The sequence below is a fragment of the Protopterus annectens genome, chromosome 9.part0 (genome assembly GCF_019279795.1).
Source record: "Protopterus annectens isolate FY-2018-M chromosome 9.part0, PAN1.0, whole genome shotgun sequence".
Taxonomy (NCBI): domain Eukaryota; kingdom Metazoa; phylum Chordata; order Ceratodontiformes; family Protopteridae; genus Protopterus; species Protopterus annectens.
The window spans coordinates 515,795,613-515,822,357 of NC_056743.1; positions in this window are offsets into that span (position 1 = coordinate 515,795,613).

The window sequence follows — 26,745 nt, forward strand, 5'->3', positions numbered from 1 at the left end:
GAACAATTGAAGATCAGCTAATGCGAAGCTTTGGGCTACTGTCCAACCTATACCAGTCTCCTAGTGACAATGCCCACATAGTGTCTACCTGCACCATATGTTGTCAGTTGGTTTAAGTGAAAAGCATGCCAAAAATTGTAAGTTCCAGTAGAACTGCCTGGTAGAAATAACACGATTATCAAGAAGAGTAGGAGGGTGTAACATAGGGGTAAGATTGCATATGATATAAGCAAGGCAGATAAGGAGAGGGTGAGTCCAAATAGGCAGCTGAGTAGATAGGATTGTATTTAAAAATTGGTAAAGTAAGAGGTTAGATGATCTACAGAATAAGAGCTACAGGAAAAAATGTGATGAAAGTAACACCCATGTACTCTTAAGTCAAAACAAACTAGGATCTCACTGTTCCACAAGTCTAATCATACTTTGGAAGGAACTTGTGTATTTTCCAAGTGATCTGTCTGATTTTGCCTTCCCCAGCAAGAGAATAGGAAGAGTAGGCTAGGCTGGAAGGCAGACTTTGAAGTTACAATTTGTTAGGTGGATGTGAGGGTCATGGGCTTGGACAGTCTGGCCTCTCTTCAGTTGACTGGGATTCAGCCAAACCCATTAGTACGGGACCTAGCAGAAGGGTGGGCCATTATGTTTTATTTGGTAGTGGGCATGCTGCAAGCCAAGTCCTGGAATTCAATGTCATTGGTGTAGTCAGAGTTATTTTTAGTGACATCATTTGTCTTGAAATAATTGCTGGTATATTAGATAGATATTAATTTACTGGCCAGATTTGTGCTCTTTGCAAGTCCACCCCTTTAAACACATTTGGTTGTCCATTAATTGACATTATAATCAGTCATTTGGCATTTGATTGGTATTTTAACTGGCACAATAAACATATGGCTGTGGTGATTTTCCTCCAGTACAAGCATACTGCATTTCCATTGAGTAAGTTATGAGCATTTTTTTCCATCCTAAGGTAAGTATTTCAATAATACAACACAATACAATGATATACTAGCCACACTAAAATACCACATTTGATGGAAGCAATGTGCAGTGGTTATGGCTGAGAAATGTGAATGAGAAGTGGTTTGCAGACCCCACTGTTTTTTTCAGAGTTCCATCCCCGTTAGTGGTATTATGATATTATCTGATATGGGAAGACTGTTTGTTTCACTATCATTCACCAAGATGCATTTTCTCGGAGAACAACAGCATGCATCTGTATGCATGAATAATGCATACAATATTGGACACACAATCTCCTTTAAGGGAAGGGGGAATCCAATCCTACACTAATTAAATAATGCAATTACTGCTATAATGTAGCACCCCACTGTGTTAACAGCCTAATATACAGTGTATGCACATACCCAAGGAAAATGGAAACACACCGACGAAAACTACAAAAGGGGAGTAGAACAAATAGGATGTGTGTCAGTAGATCGACTCAGCTTTCTTCAACAGCAAAATGTCTGACGCTGTTTAAGTGAAACACTTTCAGTGAAACGTGGAGTTAATATTTTTGACTGGGAGGCAAGCCCCCTTGTGGAGGAGCCCAATCCCTCTCCCAAAATTATATATTCCTACTCCAAAGTTGCAAAACACTAGAGAAAAAAGACTTTTCCTTCCGTGAAACCGCAGTAACTGAAAACTGCTGTTAATTTATTGCCACAGTCATAAATGATATACTTCTATTGTACAAAGCACTCATCCAACCACCGCAGGGATCCAATGAAGGCAGGTCAACAGCAGCTTGCATGGTCATCTTCTGCTGCTTCTGCTCCTTGAATTCCTGTATCAGCTAAGTGCCATATTGTAGATTGTTTGCTTTTCTTTTTCTCTCTGACTTTCCTTTGCTACTGCATCTCATGTGGTAACTCCATGTTTGTTGCTAAAGAATTGATTGAGTCTCAGAATGTCACCACAAGAAGACTGGTTTGAGCTCCTGTTGTCCCAGTCCCCTTCAATAAACACACCGAATGACATTTGACGACCTTTATTAAAACTTCCATAACATAGCTTTGATCACCAAACTTATTAATTAGAACTAGACACAATATAGTTGGTTCTAAACACAGCATAAACATCCTTATAATGTTAATCAGGGCAGCGTACCTACTCACCCTATCCCAGTAAGCAGCGTCCATGCATTTATATCATGTTATCGAAATATGAAAATAGTGAACGCTATTTTATCTAACCTAAAATATCTAAACCACATAATATCGAACATTCAAAACAGCACATTTTTTCCTTGGGGAAAAAATTCGCTATTCCAAAACACACACACACACACAACACCTAAAAACATTAATACACACACATACACTTATAATCCTTCAACTAACCCTACACTAAACTATACATACACTACTATCTATCCACTTACCTTAACCCAAACCCTAACCCTAAGGTCCGTCACTATCATACACTCACCTAACCCATGCTCTAACCCTAACTCACTTAACCCGCCCCTAACCCTAATTCACCTAACCCACTCCCTAACCCTAACTCACCTAACCCGCGCCCTAATCATAACAACCACACAATCGCACACTTACCTGAACCCGACCTGTAAATTTCCACCACAGCGCTGAAAATAGCGAAGCCACAGAACCAGCCAACTGAATTCTTTCTCTAGGAAAGAATTCGGTGTTCTGCAGCTTCACTATTTTTAACGTTCGCTCAAAACAGGTCAATATTAGAACATTTGAAGTTTTCAAACTTCGATGTTCTGATATAGACCCACGTCCATACCTTTGCTCACTTACTTTATAGTGTCCAATACTCACTTCATATCCCATTTACCCAGTAAGCAGTGTCCATACCTGTACTCGCTTACTTTACTTATAAAGCAGTGTCCCATCTCACTTCATACACCATTCATTGAATTACCTTCCACCAAATAGGCAGCATCCTTACTTCAGTTTGCTTATCTGTTGAGCAAATGTCCTCCAGCTGCTCATTTTCCTTTATCCAAATCCTTGAATTGAACCCAGACATCAGAGGGGGAACAGAAGTGGGCAAAGCCTGTCCCTCTTCTCCAAAAACCAACCTGACTGTTCCCCCTCCCTTCTACCCAAAATTGTTCAATCAACTACCTCCCATAAAGGGAAGAATGAAGCCAAACATCATTCGGTGTATCCATCATCTGTAAAGTACATTAGTACCCCATCATCAACCCCACACCTTGACTTACCAACACTGATACACACCTATATGACACTAAATAAAGTAGGATTACCCGTGAGCCCATTATACCACACCGGAACATCCATTCCCAGAGAATACATTGCCTTTTAGCCCACTTCCTTCAAACCACTAACCATCGCTCCACCTTTCATGAATGAAAACCTATAGCCATAACAAATGCCACAGAAACTATAATCCCTTGAACTCAAATCTGCACCCAGCCAAAAAAAACCCTTAGCAAGTCTCGACCCAGACCCTGTCAACTACAGCATAACACAATAGCCCAGCAAACTACACAGCTCTGGATGTGCAATAAAATGATTACGGCAGGGAAGAGTCTAACTCCAAAATTTTAATGACCCAACATTAAGTGCAGGAAAACCAGAGCCCCCTATAAAACTTGCCTATGCCCCACAATGACGTACTCTACATGCCCAACCTTACACACCCACAATTCACTCATTACCAAAGGGCAATTAGGCTTCCATCACCGACATAACAAAGCTCCCTGCTCCCAAAATATCAAGATCCTCCTATCTACACTGCTGCCAAAACCATCCCTACAAAATTCCTTCAATCATAATTGAAATGGTTCTTGTAGTACTTTCATCTAAACCATTACCTAGCGTCAAAATTTACCAACACCTACCCAGCCCTATGAACCATATCAGCTTCCCATCCAGATCATTGGAATAGGAGTTAAGCAGGCCTACAAAGAACATTTCCATAAACAAGCAATACAATAAATCTCCATGCAATCACTCTAACCCAAATAATAGTTTAAACATAGTCATCATTGCCTAAAAATGCGACCTTGGCAACCCCTCCAAATTGCTGTTTTGATCTGCAAATGGCTGTACACAAGACCTTAAACTGCAAAGAAATCTAAGATGCTGAAACTTTAATTACCACCCTGCCCAATACCTCTCAAGTATACCCCACCTTGAGGAAGGTCCCCCACCCTATCCTAAAATCATGTTCCATATCAAAAATTTTGGCCCCATTCCATTTTAGATATACGAATTAAAATTTAGCTAGCTTACCAGAGGTGCAGACCAGTGACCTAGAGTACCCCTGATCCTATGATGATTGGACTCCACCCCACCCATGAAAACCCCAATCTCACCTTAAACAATCCTCTCCCTGGGTTACCATGTCTCAACATGCCTTTACTTCAACTTGCCCCTACCCTACCTTGATAAACTCCAACCATGCTATGCCATCATTAGCACAGACTTATGATTACCTGCTAACCCCTTGTGCTCCACTTCTGCAATCAAAACCTCCCCATAATCAACATCCATTACCTTCCAAAACCGTTTCTGACATGGCATGGACCACTGCTCACCATGCAGTCCTCCTCCTGTGATCTCATTGTGCACCACTCAAGAGACCGAGACCTCCATTGTAACAGCTTTTATACGTTTTCGAGTTCCCTCACCTCTGGTCACCAACCAATGTCAACTCAAATTCCATTCTGCAATAAAACAAAAACAGAATAAATAGCTTGACTTTACAATACAAGAAATCAAACAAAATCGCCAAACCCTATAGCTAGAAACTCTGCAGCAACATCTTGGCACTAAGACCCCCCCCCCCACCTTTACCTTCTACTTTGAGAACTCCGTGTTTAATTAATAATCCTCCTTCATTCTCGCCCTTACCTTAATCATACCTTTCAACTGTTCAAAGCAAGAAATCTGGCCAAGGCCACAACTACATACAGCCATTACCTTTAGTGAGAACCTTAGAATCGCACTGCACATGCAACGCAGCAAACGTTAGTTAACCTTTCTCAGACCCGGGAATAGTCACTCGCAGCTTCAGCCTAGTGGAACACCTCAGCATAGCTATGCTATCCAGAATGCACCTGCTGATGTGAAACTATTCTATAAGCCCCACCACTGTCCTCAATTAATATATACCATTTGCCCACCCGTTCTTCAACAGTCACAGTAACTGAATGAAAGTATTCACCTCAGGAATGTATGTGACAATCCGAGACCAACTGGGATACCAAGCGACCGATTACCAACAAAACAGTCCCTCCCATCATCATTTTGGGAGACATTTTTTACAATGTTGCATAATGATACAATATTCAGAGTTGCAACTGAATTAATGAGAATTATAAAAGTAGGATGAAACATGAGGCTGATAAGTTAGGCCACAAAGATACTGAAATTTTAAGATCTTATGCGTTTTTTATTTATGCTGATTTTGTATGTCAGTCTGCGCTTTATAAATCATGAGAACCTTTGGTTGAAACAGCAACTATAAACTAACTAACTAGTACTCTGAAACATCTACTCTTCATTAAAAGATTATCTTAGTGAAGCAGACAGAGTAATGAGCAAACATCCTGCCTTTCCAAGCGTATTACCAAATGGCTAGTGAGAATTAGCCTGCCCAGTCAGGAATAACCAACTGCTGATAAAACGACCACAGCAAGAACACACCGAAGCAAAGCAACATCACAGGAAAACACCATCACAAGGAGGACAAGCCATCACCACCTCAAACCGCCATCCATGCAACAGGAGGCAACTGTGGCCCGGACCCAATGGTAGTATGCACCAGGTTGAAACCATGAGGCAACTGCTACCCACAAAAACACACCAGCCAAACACAGAACCAACCTCCCCCACCTGAGCCTGGGAATCCACTAACTGTCTAGAAAGACAAAGCAGAGCAAGCTCCAGTCAATCTGCTCCAGTCCCCCCAATCAACACTGAACTCCAGCTCCCGAGCCTCCTCATGACCAGCCAAAAACCCACATATCCTTAGTTCCCTCTTGTTTTTTTTTTTTTTTTTTTTAATATAAGCAAACCCCAACAGAGACGTCCGCTCCCCAGCTCTCAATGCAGGCCATCAAGGAAACATAAATTGGAGGGTGGGAGACAAAGGCCCACACATTGCACCAGGCAAGATCCCTACTATTCCGAGCTACCCTTCAAGCATGCCGCTCTGACAGGACCACCACTTACGCCACACGCACGCTGATCACCGGCTCTACAAAGCTACATTACACACTGGAGTTTATATGCTACTTCTAACAATACAAATTGTAGTTATTCAGTGTGTAAGCCACCACCCTTCCTCCATAGGCTACCAATTTTAGTAGGGATGAAGAGGAACTAATCAGGGGATTCCTACCTGATGAAAGCGCTAACTGTTGGCAAATAAAGATTTGTTCTTGGTGACAGCTTGGTCTCCCGCTTCATGTACAGTGTTCTAGAAATGGATGTATATCATTATTTAGAGACCTAAGTCCTCCGATTCACCCAGTGACTTGCCAGTAAATTGGATATTACAGGGGACCAATCAGTATGTGTATGAAACATCAGCTGGGTATGAAGTCGAAACTACTTGTCTGTCATTTAAGTGCTAACTTCAATCTGAAATGCTGGGCCACTAACCTCCCAGAAAACCACTGTGTTTTAGGAACAAGCCAAAGCATGAGGCGAAAAGTAACCCTCATGGGAAATCCTTACAGTGTAGAGATATGAGGCCCTGGCTGCTACATTCAGGAATACTTGTGGTTACTTCTCAGCCATGCAACAGTCCCACCAACCAACCAAACCTCACCATGCATGACCAAACTGCCATTATTCGTAGGCAGCTCCTGATCTGCTCATCAAGGTGGGGACTGTTAGCCCCTTGTTCTGCTGTCCCAAGACCATAACAAGTAATTCAAGCCCAAAAAAAAAACGTGACATGTATAAGAGCACAACCAAAGCTGCCCTTCACTAAAACCAGAACAACAAGCCCGGAGTGAACCGTGCCCTAAGTCCTAGCCAGCCTTGACCCAGTACCCTTACCAATACCTACACATGAATACCCCTCCCAATAGAGAGAAAATATAAAGAGAGAGAGTGAGAGAAAGATAGAGATACATGTATATGTATGCCAACCATATAACTTAGAAAGCTGCTTTACAACTGGACTTCTCACTGCATGCCTCTTTCTGAAACAAAATCGCACCCTTCAAGAGTATGAAATAATAGCTTCTCCAGAGCACTATTAAACACACAGCCCTCACTTCAATGGCAACCATGCTTGCACGATGCAGTCCATAAACCACAACAACCCAGACCTAGCCCCAATAACACTGTGATGAGCCCTCCCCAATTAAATAGAAATACTAGGAACATCAAGTCTATACTGGGGAACGCTATGGCTGTGCCACCACCCATAGTACCACCAACTGCTTAACTCGAGTAACCATGTCCCCCATGGCCTACTTTTACACTGAAGTACCTAAAGTCGTCATGGACAAAGTACTTGCAGTGGCAAGTTCATGCCAAAATGCGATTACTTACCCGGCTACACTTGTCTAAACCCCTTAAGCCCCTCCCCACCCTTATCTCATTTCCGCCCATCATCCCTCCCTCCATTTAACCCTTTCACCTCCCCAACCCAACTAACTCCCACTAATATATCACTCTAACCCCTCGTGAAGATGTCCCAGGACAATTTGGTTTGTTGCCAAACCTCATTTGTCAGTGTTCCAGAATATTAGAAATGGCTGAGTTGCAGATGCTGTCCTGCAATACACTGAAGCAGATTTTGTGCAACTTTGGAGTTATTAAAGCCTCTGCAGAAAAAAAATGTTTTATTTATTTTGTAACCTCTGTAGCATTATTTATGTGGAAATGCAATTTTTTGTACTGTAGATGTTTTGTTACATTAATAATGTGTCAATTAAATGAATCACAGTTAAGCATAATAGATGTGCTTTTATAATTGAGATTCTGCTGGTCTGTCGAGTTTATAGTTGTACTGCTGTCCTAGCCTTTGAAGTTTATCCCCTATGTAAATGCTGTGTTTTGATTTGTTAGCTGGGAATATTAGTTATAGCTTCTTTTTTCTGTGTGATTTATTCTTTACCTTTCTTCTAGCTGATTGAACTATGGGCAGATTTTAGAAGCTTAGCAGAGTCTGATTTGTTGAAAACAATTTGATTTTGTGTGATCTGCCACAGAAGTAAAGTAAGACATGAACTGGAACTTGCATTTAGGTGAATGTGTGAAGATACTTGTATCTTTTCAGTGATGTATATCTGACATTTCCAGCATTGTCTGTTGGTGGGATACTGTGTGATATCCACATGCCCAGTTATCTTAAGACATATACAAGTTTAACTGTGTTCATGGCATTGCTAGATAACCATGTATCAGTTAGCTGTACCAAGCTGCTTACTGTGACCTGTCATTGTGTCCTAATAGTGCCTTACTAGTCTGTTTAGAATGAATATTATTTTTAACAAGGCCTTGCTATTTACTATTGAATGTTTCCTTTTTCGTGATCGGTTTTGTTGACTCACAGATGGCATTTGATTTCCTGACATCATTTAGCTACTGTAAAGTGAACAAAGACCTGAATTTTAAGGTTCTTTTTAATCTACTCTGATACAAAATATTATTTACTGTATTGCCAGCTAGCTTACAACTTTATAGCTATTATTTCATTCAGCAGCATATGGAAAACATTTACAACTATGCTGTTTCTGGCATGGTAGATTTATATTCAAGCTTAGATTAAGGTACAATCAGTGAAAAGTGATAAATGATGCCTATATGAGATACTATAGGAATTGTTTCACATTTACCAGTAACCATCTGCTACTGAAGAAAGTATGAATTTTTACAACATGCTTTTATTTTATGGATTTAGAAAAAACACTGGCTTTACAGTACACTGTTTGACACTATACTGAGTCCTTCTGTTTCTAATAGCTGATTCCTTGAACTGCATTTTGCAAGTAACGAGGATGCGTAATTAATCCGTTTAGACTCCCATTTTTCTTATCTGCTTGTTGTAGATATTACTAATGACGTCCTTCTTGTGGGACTGTTACCAATATTAAAACCAGTAACCTTCCAATGTTGTAGGAAAATCAGCAAATCAATAAATGCTATGATTTATCACTCCCTACTTCTGGCATCTCGTAACTTTTGCCCAAATAACATAACTTTGGGGAGGAATAACATTTTGGTAACTGGTGCATCTCTGGCAAGGAAACAAGTTCATGCTCTCGCATGACTTGCACCCAGGAGCTAAATGTTTATAAACTGATATCTAGCATATTTAGAAAATGTAGGTTCTCAATTTTCAAATGGTATTGAGCACATAGGGTTTAGTAACATCATGGAATCTTTATTTATTGACATTCGTTTACTGGGAAAGTCTGATTGCATAATTTTATCTGTTTTCAGTGAAGACCCAGGGGAAAAAAAACAATAAATACATATACACAGGTAGAAATTGACATCATGCTGCAATATACTGTAAATACATAGATGAATGCATATATTAATACACATATAACATATAGAATAATAGGGTCTATATCAGATCACCGATTGCTTAAAAAAGCGAACGGTGATTAATCGACCCTATGTAAGCGAAAGCTTACAATTTCGAATTGTCAGAACAGCGATTTTTTTTTCCTAGGGAAAAAAAAAATCACTGTTTCAACAAAAACAAAATACTTTAAACATTACATTAATTGGGGGGCTTCACCCCCACACCCCCTACTTAAATATACCAACTCTGAGAGCGCACTACAGTGCCGAAAATGGCAAAGTAACAAAGCAGCCAAGCAAACTCTTTCCCAGGGAAAGAATTTGCTTAAAAGCCGCTTCGATATTTTGCCGTTTCAGACTTTTGAGTTTGACCAAGATGCATTCTTCAGTCTACTAATAGGGAACCGAATAATACATATATACCATCATTAAAATAAGATAAATCCAATATCATGTAGCACTGAAACATTCTGGCATGTTACAAGTGTGAGAGTTTATTACTCACTTATAAAGCAGAAGTCATACTGGAAAATTCAAAGAATGAATAAGGAGGAGGAGAAGAACAGAACGAGAGAAGTATTTGTCAGAGGTAATAAGTGGCATATATATATAGGAAGCAACAGAAATAACGAGTAAAAGTAAGATTAAGAGTAAGGGAAATGAAAACGAGGAATATGAGAGAGAGGATGTATACAGGTATTAGAGAAGGAGCCAACATTTTAGCCAGGCGATCAGCAAGTGTAAAGCCAAGAGTCATAGAGGAATTATTTTATTTGCAGAATATTATGTATTGGCCTGACTGGTGCAGGGATTGTATCTTTTGCTACACAGTGTGACTAAAGACTTTGCAGTTTTTGTAAAGCATTTAGTTGTCGAGTAGATTTTTGGTGGAAAATAGGAGGTGGTGACTTGTGAGGTAATGGTAGAGAATCGTGCTTATAGCCGGGCAGGAAGTGTGATTAAATACAATTCAGTGTTGGGTATAATTTAGTTGGGGATAATTCTAGCCAATTTAGAGTTTTTAGTGCAGAAAAGTGATGTGTTCTGCAACTTGTATGAGCTGCAAATCTATCTAAATTGTTAAAACACTATTCTAGTTTATATTTTATGGTGGCCTGAAAATTAATCAGCATGGGAGAACCATATAATAGAGAGAGGAGTAGGTAGGTAGTAGCGAGAGTGACTCAATGGATGCAGTAAGGAATATTTTGGTACTATATAGCATTCCTAGTTTTTGTGATTTTTTTTTATATTTCTCTGTATGAGGACATCATATTTGAGGTTGTCATCTGTTGTAACCCCCAACAGTTTTGTATGGAAATCTACTTTAACTGCCATATTGTTTAGGGATGTGATCTTAGTTATTTTTCTCATGGGTAAGTGATTTGGAGAAAAATAAAAAAAAATCGAGTCTGTTTTTCTTTGGATTAAGAAAGAGTTGGTGGTTACAAAGCTAGTTTCCATTAGAGCTAAAGGCATGCTGTGTAATCTTTACTAAATTTGCTAGACTGTCTGAGAGGCAGATTAGGGTGGAATTGTCTGCATGCTGTACAAGGGATGCTTGCTGTACAGAGCTATGAAAACTGGTCCTCTTGTATTTAATATCTTTATAAACAATGACCTTGTAGTGTACCTGGAATGATGGGTAAGTAAGGGGAACGTGTAGAATCCCATCAGATTGCCTGGTAATGGTCTGACAAGTAATTATTAAAGCACTGAAGACTGGACTGAGAGATGTCCATCATAGACAGTTGTAGTAGGAGTTTTTTAAGAGACTGAGTGTTGAAAGCTTTTGATAAGTCTTGGATAAGGGAGATACAAGTTTATGCTGTCTATAAAAGTTAAGATGACAATTGTCATGCTATGGGGTGGTCTAATACCTTACTGTGCATCAGTTAGTAATTGTTCCTTTAAGGAATGCTGGAATAGTTATTTATAAACACATTTTTCCAATATTTTTGAGAGGGGGATAAGATGGCAATAGCTGGGTCTGAAATTAGATATTTCAGAAGTGCCACCTTTGTAGAAAGGGATGACATGCTATGTCATTTTTTCAAGGTGGTATGAATATAGGAATCCTGTATTCCCCTGTTCATAAGAATGGAGATTGCATATGCGATGGTATTAGCAACAGTTTTAGATATTCTGCAGGAAGGGTTTCTGCAGAGGGTGAGCAGGTTTGGATAATATATTTTTTATGAAGGAAATAGCAACTGATTTTAGTGTGATGGTATTAGTGGATTTCAGCTAACATGAATCACAGAAAGGATTCTTTGGTGAGGACTGTTATGCTGTCAATGTAATATGAGTTAAACTTGGTGACTATTTGTAAGGGGGAGTTATTGGGATAACAGTTAAGGACATTTTTAATTCCTGGGTATAGAATTTGTTTAATGGATGACCAGAATTTTTTTGGTTATATCTATTTATTTATTGACATTCGTTTACCAGGAAAGTCCACTGGGCTGAACAGAACCCATTTTCAGCGGAGGCCCAGGGAGAAAAGCTCCAATGCACAATACAACAAGGTAACTACAATACAAGGAATTTACAACAAGGTAGTTATAATATTAACAGCAATCACTTCAATACAAAATATGGCAATGAGGTGATACAAAAAGACAAACGTAAGCAAATTCAAACAGTATAAAAGTATCAGGAAAATCAAGTTAGATCGAGAGAGATACATTGGTTTGAGTGTAGAGCAGCTATATATTTTGTGTCTGAAATTAAGTAGAAAGGGAAAATAAGACAGCAGTGACAATACAGGAAGACTGAAGCTACATGAGGCTATAGTTAGTAGTTGATATGCTTAAAGTGAAGTACAAAGGAGTTAGTAATGATTAAGTAGGGTGTCGGGCAATTTGAGTGGAGGAAAAGTATGTATAGGTGGTTAGATTAAGAAAGGCAGTATGGGTTTTGTGTCTTGGGAAAAGAGAGTTAGGTGATAGCATTAGATAATGTGGTGCAGTTGCACATCCAGTTGGAGAGAAGGTGCTTGTGTAGGGCAGTATTAAATTTAATGGGGTGCTGTTCAGAATGGACGGAGGAGGAGAGATTGTTCCACAATCTGGCAATAGTGCAGGAGTATGAGTTTACCTGCAGGGAGATTAGGTTTGAGAACTTGTAGTAGGTTTTGATTTTCTGATCGTAATGACATAGTAGGGGTGTAAGGGGGAAATAATGAGCTGAGTGCAGGGCAGTCTTGGGGTTTGAAAATGAGTCTATGAGAGGGAGGCAGTTGTAGGTGTAGTAGGTAATGTGGGAATTCGAGCCAATGGAGATTTCTTAGGGCAATACAGTGGTGGGTTGAGTGACGACAGTTATAAGCAAATTTGGTGATCTTGTTGTAGCAAGACTCTAATTTTAGTTTGAGTGATTAACTGTAGGTTAGAGAGGGAAGTAAATAGGAGAGGTCTAATGCTTGTTTTGTTGATGGGGAGAGAAAATTATTATGCCTGTAGAGAAACCCAAGTTTTTTGCAGATTTATGAGATGTTGGATTGGATATGTAAATCAAATTTTAGATTTTCGTCAGTTATGACTCCTAAGGTCTTGGTACAGGATAAGATTTCAATTTGTATTGTGTTCTGTGAGAGAATGTTAATCTTGTAATTTGATACAGGTACTTTTTTTGTTGATGAACAGCATACGTTTGTTTTTTTTTTGTTTTTTTGGCATTTAAGGAAATATGATTTTTGTGGAGTCACAATTCAACAGTAGGAAAGGCTGTTTGGGTCCTTTGTTGAAGGATATGGAGGTTGGGTGCATAACAGACTATAGTTGAGTCATCTGCATATTGGACTAGGGAGGTATGTGGTAAAACGTGGTGTACTTTGTTTATGAATATGTTAAATAGAAGGGGACCAAGAATTGAGCCATGTGAGATGCCAGTAGGTTTATGGAGGTAGGGAGAGATGGAGTGCTGCAATTTGATGGTATGTTGCCTATCAGAGCGGTTTTAAACCAATTGAGAGACTGAGAAGACAGTCCTATGGAAGAAAGGTGAGAGAGAAGGATAGAATGGGATATAGTATGAAATGCTTTAGAAAGATTTAGAAAGAGAGCGGAGGCTATATATCTCGAGTCAAGGATTTTGTTAATTCTATCTAAGAAGGATATTAGTGCAGTAGAGGTACTGTGCCTGGGACAAAATCCATGTTGGGTTGGGGAGTGGATGTTGTTGTTTAGCAGGTAAAGGACTACTTGTTTTTGGATAAATGTTTGGGGAATTTTAGATATAGGAGATAGAAGAGTGATGGGTCGGATGTTTGAGATATCAGAGGAAGGATCCCCCTTGTGGAGGGGAAGGATGATAGCTTTTTTTTCCAAAGAGAGGGAACATAAGATTCTTGGATTTATCTATTGATTAAAACGCTGATAAGATAGGCTACTGCATCAGCAGCAGTCTGAAGGAATTTGGCAGGAATGTCGTCAGCTGAGTTAGAACAGGGTTTTAGCTGTAGCGAGAGTTTTTTTAAACATGAAGTAGGAATAGGGGAGAGATTAAATTCTGTTTGGGAGGGGGGTTATCACAGTTTTGCATGGATGCATTTAGGGAGTTGGTATTGGGAGGTAAATGAGAAGAAGAGGAGGAATTGAGTTGATGATTACTAGGTGGACGGGTGGAAAATGAGGCTGTAAGATTAGCTATTGTGTCAATGAAATACGAGTTATACTTGGAGGCTATAAGGTCGGGTGACATGTCAGAGAAAGGACAGGGGTTGGTTTTAGTGACAGGATTCAATACATTATTGAAGGAAGACCAGAATATCAGAATAGTATTGCTTCTTACCAAGGTCGACTTGTTTTTTAGTAAGGTTACAAATTTCTTTATAGTGCTGTAAGTTTTGTGGTGTTTTACGTTTCTGCCACTCCTTTCATGCCATGCGTCTATTTTGCATAAGACTTCTACTATGATTAATAAGCCAATGGGCAAGGTTAGATTTTACTCTCTTCCTATGTATTGGTGCAAGGCTGTTTAGGATGTTTAAAAAAGCTGAATTGCACATTTCTGCTGTCTCATCTTGTGGGAGGCCTTTTAGAATATTCCCATTAACTGAATTTAGAGCAGCTGAAAATTATTCAGGATTAAATTTTGTAAGATTACAAGTATATTTGTATATTTGTTATTTGGCATGGTAATACATTTGATAGCGTATGTTGGACAGTAATCACCGATCAGTGAATCTGCGTTACATACCATGAAAGGAGAGCTTGTTACCTTATTTACCTTACCAACTGAGCAATGAAAGATCGGCATTTTCTGTGAGGTCTTCCTATTACATCGCTTACACTCAAATTCATTGAGGAAGATGAAGTAATTTAACAGCTGGATAAAAAAACAGTTATCTAAGACAAGGGATTCAGTCTCTCACTGTCTAGAATAAGACAAACTTGGAATGCTCATTCTTGTAGAAGATGGTGCTATAATATTAGGCAATAGTGTCATTACACATAATTGTATGTACACACACACACACACACACACACACACATACACATACACGAGTGTGTGTGTGTGTGTGTGTGTGTGTGTGTGTGTGTGTGTGTGTGTGTGTGTGTGTGTGTGTGTGTGAGTGTGTGTGTGTGTATACGTACACTTTAATTACTGCTTGATAAGTCTAGGAATGAGGAATTTAATCTTCTTGTATGCACCCTTGTCAGTTATATCCTTGCTAGCAAGGTAAATACTTTGAGAATATTCACAAGTTCCATACTGCAATATACTCAAAGGTATATTTGACATTTTTGAAGGCTTAGTCCACATTTTACAGGCATCATTTTACTTTCTATCTATACATGTCTGTCTGTCTGTCTAGCTATCTAGCTCGCTCTCTCTATCATTTGGATCTTCAGTTTACAGCTACTGAAGCCTAATGACTTGAGCTGGCATTTGCTTATGTTTCCTTCACATGTTAGATAACTGGGGATCATCCGGAGTTAGTGAACCTCAGAGAAATAAGGTAATAGGTGTTATATGGAATGTCATTGTTTCATGTTTCGCTCTGTTGCAGCAGACATAAAATAACAACAATAAAGGTAGCTGTCTTCACTTCATCACACAGAGGAAAAAGCATGTCCTGGTTGGCCAGAAGGGGGAAAAATTGGGAGGATGCTTTTTCTGGTCACACATGCTGATAAAGTGAAGAGATTGAAGAGGTTCTGTATGGGTATTATGAGAATGTGTGTACACAGTCTGCCATTTCCAAGCTTTTGTGATCTGGCTACTTTGATGTGACCTTAGATGAATTAGGTCAATGTAGCAGATTCTATGGAATGAATGGTTTTATTTATTTGCTTATTTGTTTTATTGACTGAGTCATTCAAATATTCATTCATTTGTATAATCATATGTATAACAACTGCACAGAATGCAGGAGCAGTTGAATGGTATTCACAGCAAAATGTACATGGGGATTCAGTAAGGCATACACTGTGTTTTTTCACCATGCCCACATCACAGTGCGATCCACACACAGCTGCTGGAAAATGTAAACTCAGTAAGTGGCGTGTAGAGGTGGGCACCCCTGTGGAAAGGAATTAAACACTGTGGCATGCTAATCAACCAAGAAGACACCATGGATCAATTCAACAAGCCAGAAATCAACCATGCAGACTTCATGCTGGTGTTCTATCTGTATTTGAAAACTTTTCAAATACAGCCACAGAAATGAGTTTATATGGCATACATCTCAACCTCTTAGAGCAAGAAATCTGGATAAAGTCATCAATAATGGGAGGACAAAGGCCCAAAAATAGGGGCAACTTTTAAATGTTGCTCTTACAAACTTAGAAAGTTGATAGAATAACAGGTTTTGTGTTAGCAAGAATTTTCCGAAGGGTATGAAATCTGAAACTCAAATGTCTGTTATTATTTTCTGAGTTCAGTCTTTAATGACTAGGCAATGTTTTGCAGAGAAAATCACATATCCATGTAAAAAGCAGTACTCCTCTGTGCAGATTTATCCTCAAGTAATATCCTCCATTCTGTGTTCTACATTTGCATTCTTTTCAGTTTCCCTAGCTACAAGGTTGCCAATGGTGTAGATTCGGGGCTGTCAGCACAGTGAAGATACAAATGAGGTCTGAACTCATTAGGATTGCTGAATCCAAAAATATTGGATCTATTTAAGGATGTAAACATTCTGCCAGCACTGCTTCAGTGTTTGTGTTTACTGGTGGCAACTCTAAATGCTTACATCAGGGGTGGGTGTCAGGTTAGACTTAAGTGTTACATGTAGGTCTGTCAATGTTGGAAATGCCAGTAAACAGCACACAATTCACAGGTTCTGTTTAATTAATATCCAAACTCCTTTTCATTTGTTGGCAAATTGTGTTTTCTCTGTTAATTTTTTCTGTCTTTGCTCGATGCTGTGCTTTGTGCAATCATAGGAAATGGAGAAATACTATGCTTATCTTGTCTGCCTGGCACTGTGAGTGAAAGGGAGAACTTAAGAATGATTAGTAAATAAGGGAATGTGGGCGGCCACGGTGGTGCAGCGGTTAGCGTTTCCACCTCACATCAAGAGGTTCTCCGGTTCAATTCTTGGCTGGGGTGCCTTCTGTGTGGAGTCTGTATGTCCTCCCTGTGGTCGCGTGGGTTTCCTCTGGGTGCTCCGGTTTCCTCCCACATCCCAAAGACCTGCAGTAGGTGAATTGGACACACTAAACTGGCCCTAGGTGTGAGTGTGCATGTATGTGTGTGCCTTCTGTGGAAGGTTGGGCGCCGGGCTGGCAACTCGACACCGTAAAACTCCACTGCTAATAATGAGCGGACAGATGATCCACTGTGGCAACCCCTAACCAGGACAAAGTCAAAAGAAGAAGAAGAAGTAAATAAGGGAATGTCAGCATTGCTAAAATTTGACAATTTGGACTGCGTCTAGGAAACGCACCTGCTGCTTAATTGACTCTGTGGAAGTACATGCTAATGCATTGTTACATTCCTTTTTTGGGCCAGATGGTACTGGGTTTGAATACAGGTTTATCTAATACTTTAAAATACTTTTCTTTACAGATTGATAATGGAATGACATTCATTTTTTATACAAGATATGTTGCTGTGTGTTTGCATAGTGCAGCTAGGTTAAACAGCATTGCACATGGTAACCACAGCTTTTGCTGCTGCTCACTGTTGGTGGGCAATGTGCACCTTCCCACAAACATGGAAACCAAAAAGTGAAGCGATCTATTGCTTCCCCAGCATTGCCAAAGTCTGATCGTTAGCATTCGGTCTTTGGAATACACTCGCTACTTAACTGAGTCTGTGGCAGTAGGTATTAATGCACTGAATGCAAGGATATGTTCCTTTTTTGGGGTAAGATGGTACTGGGTTTGAATACAACTGACTCTAACACTTTTAACTTCTTTTGTATTACCGTTGCTGCATGTTGGCACTTGGTTTACACCATTGAACAATAATGCATTAAAGAAAAGAAAATGCGGAAGTTAGGACAGTGGTGATGTGTAGAGCAAGCAGAGGGAAGAACAAATGGAAAGCAATACAGGAATGTGCAAGATGGAGGTAGGAAAAAATCATACCTACTCATTACTTCAACAGTAAAAACTGATAATATATGCAGAATATTAGCTGAATTTGGACTGTCATCTCCAGAGAGAGGGGTGACCACAACATAATCATCATGTTGCACAGCTAACTGAACTAAATCAAATGTGTCAAGAAGACAAATGTGCAAAATGGAGAGCTATGCATGGGCCTTTTTTTTTTTTTTTTTTTTTTGGAGAGAGAAAGAGAGAGAGGTGTGTTGGGCAAGGGACGAAGGGATGAAGGTATGTCTGGATCTGGTAAGCTGGGTAGGTGAGAAAGCAATTGAAGACAGACAAAACAAACAAGATAAAGTACGGGGAAAGTGATGGACAAAAGAGGTTTGTGGATACCATGGAGGGGGTGAGGTTGGGGACATTTAGGACCCATGGATGTCAAGCTGGTTGACAGTGAAAATCGAGTCCTCACCCACAGGACTGTCATCATCGTCACCTCTCTCCGATGCTGGCTGGAGCCCTCAACATCTGCTTCTCCTATTTCTGATCCTATGTAAGCATGCCTTCCATCTGGTGTAGGCTGCACCAAGAGTGTGGTGCACAACCATATGCACCATTCCCGGAAGTTCAAAATGAAGACTCCCATCCTCTAACAGATAAAGTATTACTTTTAAAACTGTTCTGTTTTGTTTTTTCCACATCAGCAACGGAGGGTGAGTGCAATATTAGGACCCATGCTGCTAGACCTGGTGAGGATGCCGGAGGCATGGTATGTATGCAGAAGATGACTAGCTAGCTTGCTTGGTATTTTATACAGTATATCTCAACTGTAAAGCCAAGTATGCATGTAGAAAACAAAAGTGCAATTTTCAACTTTAATCAGAAGTGGTGGGTTCAAATTACACACTTCCCAGCTATACAGTAACTGTTAATTCTTCATTTATGTGTAACTTAAAGTTTTAAAGTAAAAGCTCTATACCAGTGGCACACATGCCCTGATGGCCTGTAATCTGGATAATTGGAACATGCATATGTGCAATATATGCACAAATAAAGGACTACTTGCTGCAGTTTGTAGTATAGTGTGCAACTGTTAGGAGCTGCTAGTCTTAAAAGTAATATGTTATCTATTAGATGGTGGTAGTCTTAAGAGTAAAGGTTAAGATAATAGAGTGAAATAATTGTATTAATGCATTGTATGTTACATATGAAGGTACTAATCTGATCTTTTTTTTTCTTTCACATCAACCCTTATCTTTTTTTCATTTTTATTGCATTGTGTTGTCAAAATGTGTCCATCTCATCCATGTGTACCGCATCATGAAATGCTCCACAGCACAGAGAGTTGAGCCTTCCTCACAGGATCCTCCTTCTCCCACTCCATGAGCTACAGCACAATTGCTGAGCACATCTAGGAGCCTAATGGACAACATCCCCTCTGTTGCCCCTGCATTATCTGGCTCCTCAGGTAGTTCTGGCCCAGAGGATAGGCCAGTGGTTCCCTCCTGGAGCTGTGGGAGGGGTGGTGAATTTCTCTCCCACACTGAACTGCCAGGGATGGTGCTTAGGATTGTGGGTCACACTGTTGGTGCATGCCTATGCCGGTTGAAGGGGCTGCTCTTCCTCATCTTACGTAGGACCAGGAGGAGTTGAATCAGATGTCGAGCACTCTCGCCAGTGGCAGAGTGAGGTGACAGTGATGACAGTCCTGTGGTTGGGGACTCGGTTCTCACTGTCAACCAGCTTGATGTCCATGGCTCCTGTATGTCCCCATCCTCACTACATCCATGGTGTCTACCAACCTCTTGTGTCCATCACCATCCCTGTGTCTTATCTTGTCTGTCTGCAATTGCTCCCTCTCCTACCCAACTTACAAGACCTGGACATACCTACATCCCTTCCCCAACATTCCTTTGTCTTTCAGAAAAATAGTCACCTGTTCCACAAAATTAAAGTGTCACACACATAACTCTCCATTTTGCACATTTGTCTTATTGACACACTTGATTCAGTCCATTTGGTTATACAACATGATTATGTTGTGGTCACCCCTCTCTCTGGAGGTGACAGTGCAAATTCAGCTAATAGTCCGCATATATTATGAGCTTTTAACTGTTGAAGCAATGCATAGCTATGGTTCTTTCCAACCTCCCTCCTGCACATTCTTGTATTGCTTTCCATTTGTTCTTCCCTCTGCTTGCTCCCCATTTCACCACTGTCCTATCTCCCCCATTTTCTTTTCAATAATACATTATTGTGTGATGGTGCACATAGCACACTAAAGTGCAACAATGGCAATTTGAAAAAACTTAAAAGTGTTATATTCAGTTGTATTTGAACCTAAAAAGGAACATATCCTTGCATTCAGTGCATTAACATTTGCTGCCACAGACTCAGTTAAATAGCAGGTGTATTCCACAGACTAAATATTAACTAACAGACTTTAGCAATGCTGGAGAAGCAATGGATCTCTTTAATTTTTGGGCTGCATGTTTGCATGGAGTGTGCATCGTGCACCAGCAGTGAGTGGTGGATAAAGCTGTGGTTACCATGTGCAGTACTGCTTAGCCTTGCTGTGCTATGCACACACACATCAACATATCTTGTATAAAAAATTCATGCATTCCATTATCTGTCTGTAATGAAAAGTATTTTTTTCAAGTATTAGATACACCTGCATTCAAACCCAGTGCCATCTGGTCCAAAAAAGGAAAGTATCAATGCATTAACATATGCTGCTACACAGTCAGTTAAGCAACAGATGTGTTTCCTAGACTTGAGCCTAATTGTCAAACTTCAGCAATGCTGCTCACATTTATGCAGTAGTTAGCAATGCAAAAACATGGGCATCTTGCATACGTATGCACTTTGCCAACCGTCATGCAAACCCGCTGCTAGCAGTGCTATGGAAATATATATATATTATGCTGTATTTCTGCTGTTTTCTATGTATGACATGAAATTACATGTAGAAACATTACAAACTGAGGGCTCTAACTGTATGTCATATATTTAAAATACATCCATGTGTTGGCACCCCACCAAGCACTACAATCCTGGGGTCTCAGTACATTTTTCACACATATATCAACCACACTACAAAATGTAATATCAAATGTTGTGTGCTATGCTATGCTCATCAATCTGGTAACATGCAGAACATTTTATGTATCTGTATGTGAGTGTGTGTGTGTGCATGTGTGTTTGAATGAGCTGTTGCTTGACATTACAGAGAGCATATTACCCCAGAATGTGGAGCACTGTCATTTTTTGTCAACAGACACTGTTGATGTCATCAGCTATAAAGTGTTGTCTGACACAATGCAAGTTAGACTTGAGTCTTGATGCTTGCTTAAAGTACTGTGTTCTGTAGTCTGTGTATTTAGATAGGTAGGAGTTCTATTCTCACTCCAGTCATCTGTGTCTGTGTGTGATCTGTTGCCTGACATTACAGAGTATTTTACACCAGCATGTGGGACACTGTCATCATCTCCTCAACAGGCATTGCTGATTTCACATTTTTGGATATGCAGTACTCGCACCAGAACAGGGTCAGAGATTGGCCTGAAAGCTAGACAGAAGTCACCTCATTGTATGCAGTAAAGTTTACAGTGACATGGCTTTTAATCTATCCTCATACATCATGTTATGGTATGTAGGCCCTGTGTTTTCTTGCTGAGAAAGTCCTGTGAGTTCTCCAGTTGCTACATTTGTCTGGTGAGGCACATGTAAAATGGCACATTATACTTTGTTAGTGCTGCAATAAGGTTTGACTACAGTGCTGTCAAACAATCCTAACATCTCAACATGATAGTGTGAGTTGTGATGTGATTGTGATGTGAACAACATAGGCTTTCAATAGCAGTGTGGACACTTGGTGGGCAAAGTTCAGATTAGCTATCTAAATGTGTCCCCAGTGCTTGCATCACTAGTTTCTGCATAGCAGGACTGTTGTCAATGTTGTGGTTAGCATGGAACTTCACTTTTCAGATGGACAACATTACAAACACACATTTCTGTATTTATTTGTACATTATGTACCTTTCTCACCATTCAGTTGTATGTGTTAGCTCCTTTTGTACTATGTTATCACCATTGGTGGACTCACTGATTACACACAATATGCAAGAATCAGCAAACGTGGTAAGCCAAAGGCCAAATACTTTAGGTTGAACTGCCAAGAAATACATTTCAAACAGTGAAGGGCTAAGCACAGATCCTTGTGGTTTGCCATTGTTGACTTCTCTATTGGTACAGATTGATTCACCAACTTTCTTGATGTGTTCTGTCAGTGATCCAGTTGTTTACCCACCAATTGATGTAATGTTTAATCCCCAGCTTGGGGGTTTCCTCAATGATACCTGCATGTGTGATTGTGTCAAAACCCTAGGCCAGATTACAGTATGTACTGTCTTACCTTCATCAAGGCCTATCACATGGAATCCATGTGCTGTGACAATATCACTGATCACCTATGGCATGACCCAGCACATACATCTTTCTGATACAGTTGAATACACAGTTCAATACAACCTCCACACAGCCTATGTTCCCATACAAGACAGTACATCAGTGTTCATCCACCTGAGTTGGGGGACTGCACCTGATGCATGCATGTAAAGAGACATCCTGACTATCCCCAACTGTGAGGTAGAACAACATGTCACCATGGACATCTTTTACATGTACACTAGTAATATTCCCGGTGTGTGTAGCAAACCTGTGTGAGTTGTTACTGCTACATCAGCTCCATTACATCTGATAAATGTCCTCAAAAAGTTCATCAAGGGTATGCATGATGACAACAGTATCATCCTGTGAAACCTGACCAGGTCAAGGTATTTGACAAAAATCTACCCTGAGACATTCACTCAACAGTATCATATGTGGCCATGAACAGCTACATCACCAAATGGGTAGACCAGTGTTTGGCAAAAGTGGCATCTCACTATGTTGAAATGTGTGATGTGACATATATCTCAGGTTCAGTGATTAGTTCAGTACATCACGTATGTCTGCTAAGCCCTTTCCTGCCCATTAAAGTGATGGACATCACAGATGACATGCACATGCTGTGTCCAAACAGCTGCCAGAAGGACCATAGCTTGTGGGCAATCATTGACTCCAACTGTGATATCGGTGTAATACAGACAGTATCAACACATACCGGAGACTACTACCACAGCCATGACAGCACCTATATTGACAAGACATATGGAGGGATTTGTTGAATCATTAAATGACACACCACACGAGTATAATGTGGACATCACACCCTATAATCAGACCAATAGGTATGTGAAATGTGTTCTGGGGTAGACGGTAAGTGGTACATCCACCAGCATGTGGTCACAGTGCTGACTACTCCCTGAAAGTAACAGAACTACTGGGTATGTGAAGGACATGCACATCAAAGGCCATAATAACTTCATGGTTCCCAGCCTTTATCACACCAATAACTGTGTACAATGCACCCTTTATGTACATTCCTACACATCTTACAGTGATGCATAACTGAAGTGTGCAACCTTTGTCACAGTGTGCAGTCACACAACTTATTGGCCAAACCTAGGTATTATTTCTGGGGAATATACAAGACTGTCTGAGGGTGAAGAACACCAATATGTCCATAGGTGTTTACTAGGTTAATGGCCACAAGGTCATTTTTAAGCCTAGATATGCATTCCAAGTCTATTACAAGTTCTGATATCCTTGATGAATGTAAGCAGGAGCTTGGGAGATGAAACAGTTACAAGCAGGGGCCTGGGAGATGAACCATTTACAGGTTGCCTGTGTCCAATAGAGACATAGTTGCCGAAGCAGGGATGAATTTCCTTTTCTCATCCAATTGTTCAAGTTGCACTTGAATTGGGTTAGTAAAAATCTCTGCTTCACTTGGTTGGGGCACCTGTTCCAGAGATGGGGTAGTATCTGGGATACATACCTGTCTCTCCAGCAGGTACTATTTATATCACAGGAAAGGTTTAAGTGTTTAGAATGGGTAATTCTGGTGCTGCTTGTTTTGTGGATATGCAGGAGATTCATCAGAGTGGGGTCTGACATGTCCCCTCAAAAGCCTGTAGGAGACAGAATACAGGGATAGGGCCTTGAGGCGGTCTGCATAGGACATTTTATGTACACTCTGTATTCTTTTAGTGAGGAACCTCTGTAGACATTCTAGTTGTTGGATATGCCTGGTTAAGTACATACCAAAGGGGGGCACTGCACTCAGTGATGGGTCTGATGAATGCAAAATACAGTGAAACAATGACATCCTTGGACTTAGATGCCATACCTTTGATAATAAGTTGCACAATGTAGAATGATTTCCTCAGTACTGTAGACATGTGATGGTCAAAGGTCTAGATTACTGTCTCTGTGTGTTCCTAAGTCCCTGACTACTGGGACAACTGTAAGAGGTGTTGTCAATATGATAGTTAACAGGGGTAGATGACTTCCTGAAGGATACTATTATGCATTTTTGGCATTTAGTTTTAGTCCATGGCTCTGACACCAGTTGCATGTCTGTGTCAGCCCTTCCTGTAGAATATTTGTGTCTGTGTGGGATTCAATGACAGCTCCTAATTTGCAATCATCTGCAAATTTAGTCAGCCAGAGACCATTGACATTCAAAGAAGTAAATGCCAAAAAGGAGAGATCCAACAACAGATACTTGAGGGACTCCACTTGTGACTGGCCTCTTTGTAGAGGTGGACTCCCCAATTCTAAGTTCCTGGGTCTTGTCTGAGAGTCATTTGGCTATCCACTGGGTGACATATGTGTTTGTACCTAACCTACTGAATTTGTCAACAATGGCCGACTGTAGTATTGTGTCAAATGCCTTGGCCATGTCAGTGTAGGCAGTGTGAACCGTTTTTCCCTCATCCATTGGTTTGGCGACCTTCTCAAAGAAGTCCACAGGTTGGGTAGGCATGACCTGCCCTTGACAAAACCAAACTGGGTTGGGTCCAGTGTCTAATTATTGATCAATTCCATGATAATTCTTTCCTTGTCTTTACATATAAGACTAGTGAGACTTATGGTTCTCTAGTTTCCTGGGTCTGTAGATGGTCCACCTCTCTGCTGAGGGATAACTGTTGCTGTTCTCCCTTCATGAGGCAGAAAGCATGTTTGGAGGCTACAGTTAAATGGCAGTTACAAAGGGCCTGATAGGTCATGTTTCTTGCTATTTAGAAGGCATCCTGGCATATTGTCTAGGCCCATTGATGCATTGCTCTTGGCCTTAGAGAGTTATTACACCAAATGCATGTGTGCTACCTGTTCATCTTATGCACACATTGCATTAATAGGTGTTTGACAACATTAGTAGCATGTATATCATTTGTGACAGTGTGGAGTGTACCATAGATATATGCCATGCACACAAAGTAACTAGCCTGCATTGTCCATACTGTCGCATGCAGGTATAGCAGTGTCCCTCCTAACATCTCCTGCAGATATTACAGTATGAGGACAGTGTGCATGGTTACACTCCTAGTGTGTGGATGCATCATAATAGTTGTTAAGAGTGTGTGTGCAGGCTCATATGTTATCAATCCATATCACATTTGTTACGTCACAGGTATGGGATTACTGGTGGTGGTATTCTGATATTGTCCATGATTGTGGATGGTCCTTGTAATGTTTGCCATGATCCTTTACCTGTGGCCATCTTGCTTGAGACTGCACTCATATTCAGGTATAAGTTTGCACAGCTTCCCAGTATGCACCCTACCCTGATTGTATGTCAGCTCCCTGATAGATGTCCTCTGCACTATTCATGTAAAGATGCTTAGCTCACACACACACATCCTCCCCATTGTTATGTCATCTTGTGTGACAGTCACAGACAACACAGTTTCACTGTACAGTCTGTACTGTACCATATAGATTTGTGCTTGGTGTTGCTACTACAACCATCTTCCATTGACATGCCCTCTGCTGTACATGTTGGTGTTTCACCTGTACTATTTCTCTGTGTTCATTCCTACAGTTCATCTATATGTCCCTATTCAATATACACACTTCCCCTGAGTGATTATTTCATGTCAGTCTCGCATCCTGTTACTAATGATTAACACAGCTTCGGTACAGTATGCCAGGAATGGGATACCGCAATTCTCTGCACTGTGTAGGTACACTATCCTGTACTGTGTTTGGACCATATATTTCACATTAATACCTGTCAACTGTCCAGATATTCCCAGGATGCCCAGATATTTTCCTTAGCAAATGTGTGGCTTTCTGCCATATCACTGGTATGATCTCTGGACTGATGTGACTCAGTAATACATGTGAGTGCGTACCTCTCAACTGTCCTGATCTGTGTAGAATGTGCAGTTTTTGTGTCATATCTGTGGTCTTTTCCTCTTAATATTTTTTTCCTGGTAAATCATTGACATGTCATTGCAGAGTGCAGTCAGAAACCGATAACTGACATTTGAGTTTCAAACTTCATGCTCTTCAGAAAGTTCATCTAATGTACAACCTATGTATTCTATCAACTTCCTAAGTTTGGAAGTGCAATATTAAAACATCTGTCCCTATTTCATATCCATGACTTGGGCATTCAAAAACCATATAGCTGAAACACTGAATGTCCTTAAGAGGTTTATTCCTTAGTTTTTGTGTATTCCTCATAAAATTTGTGGTGTTCTAGCAAATCATTGTGAATTAAAGTCCCTAAATAATGAGGCATCTGAGGTTTTAGACTTCATATGTTTCTTGAAAATACATGTTAATGC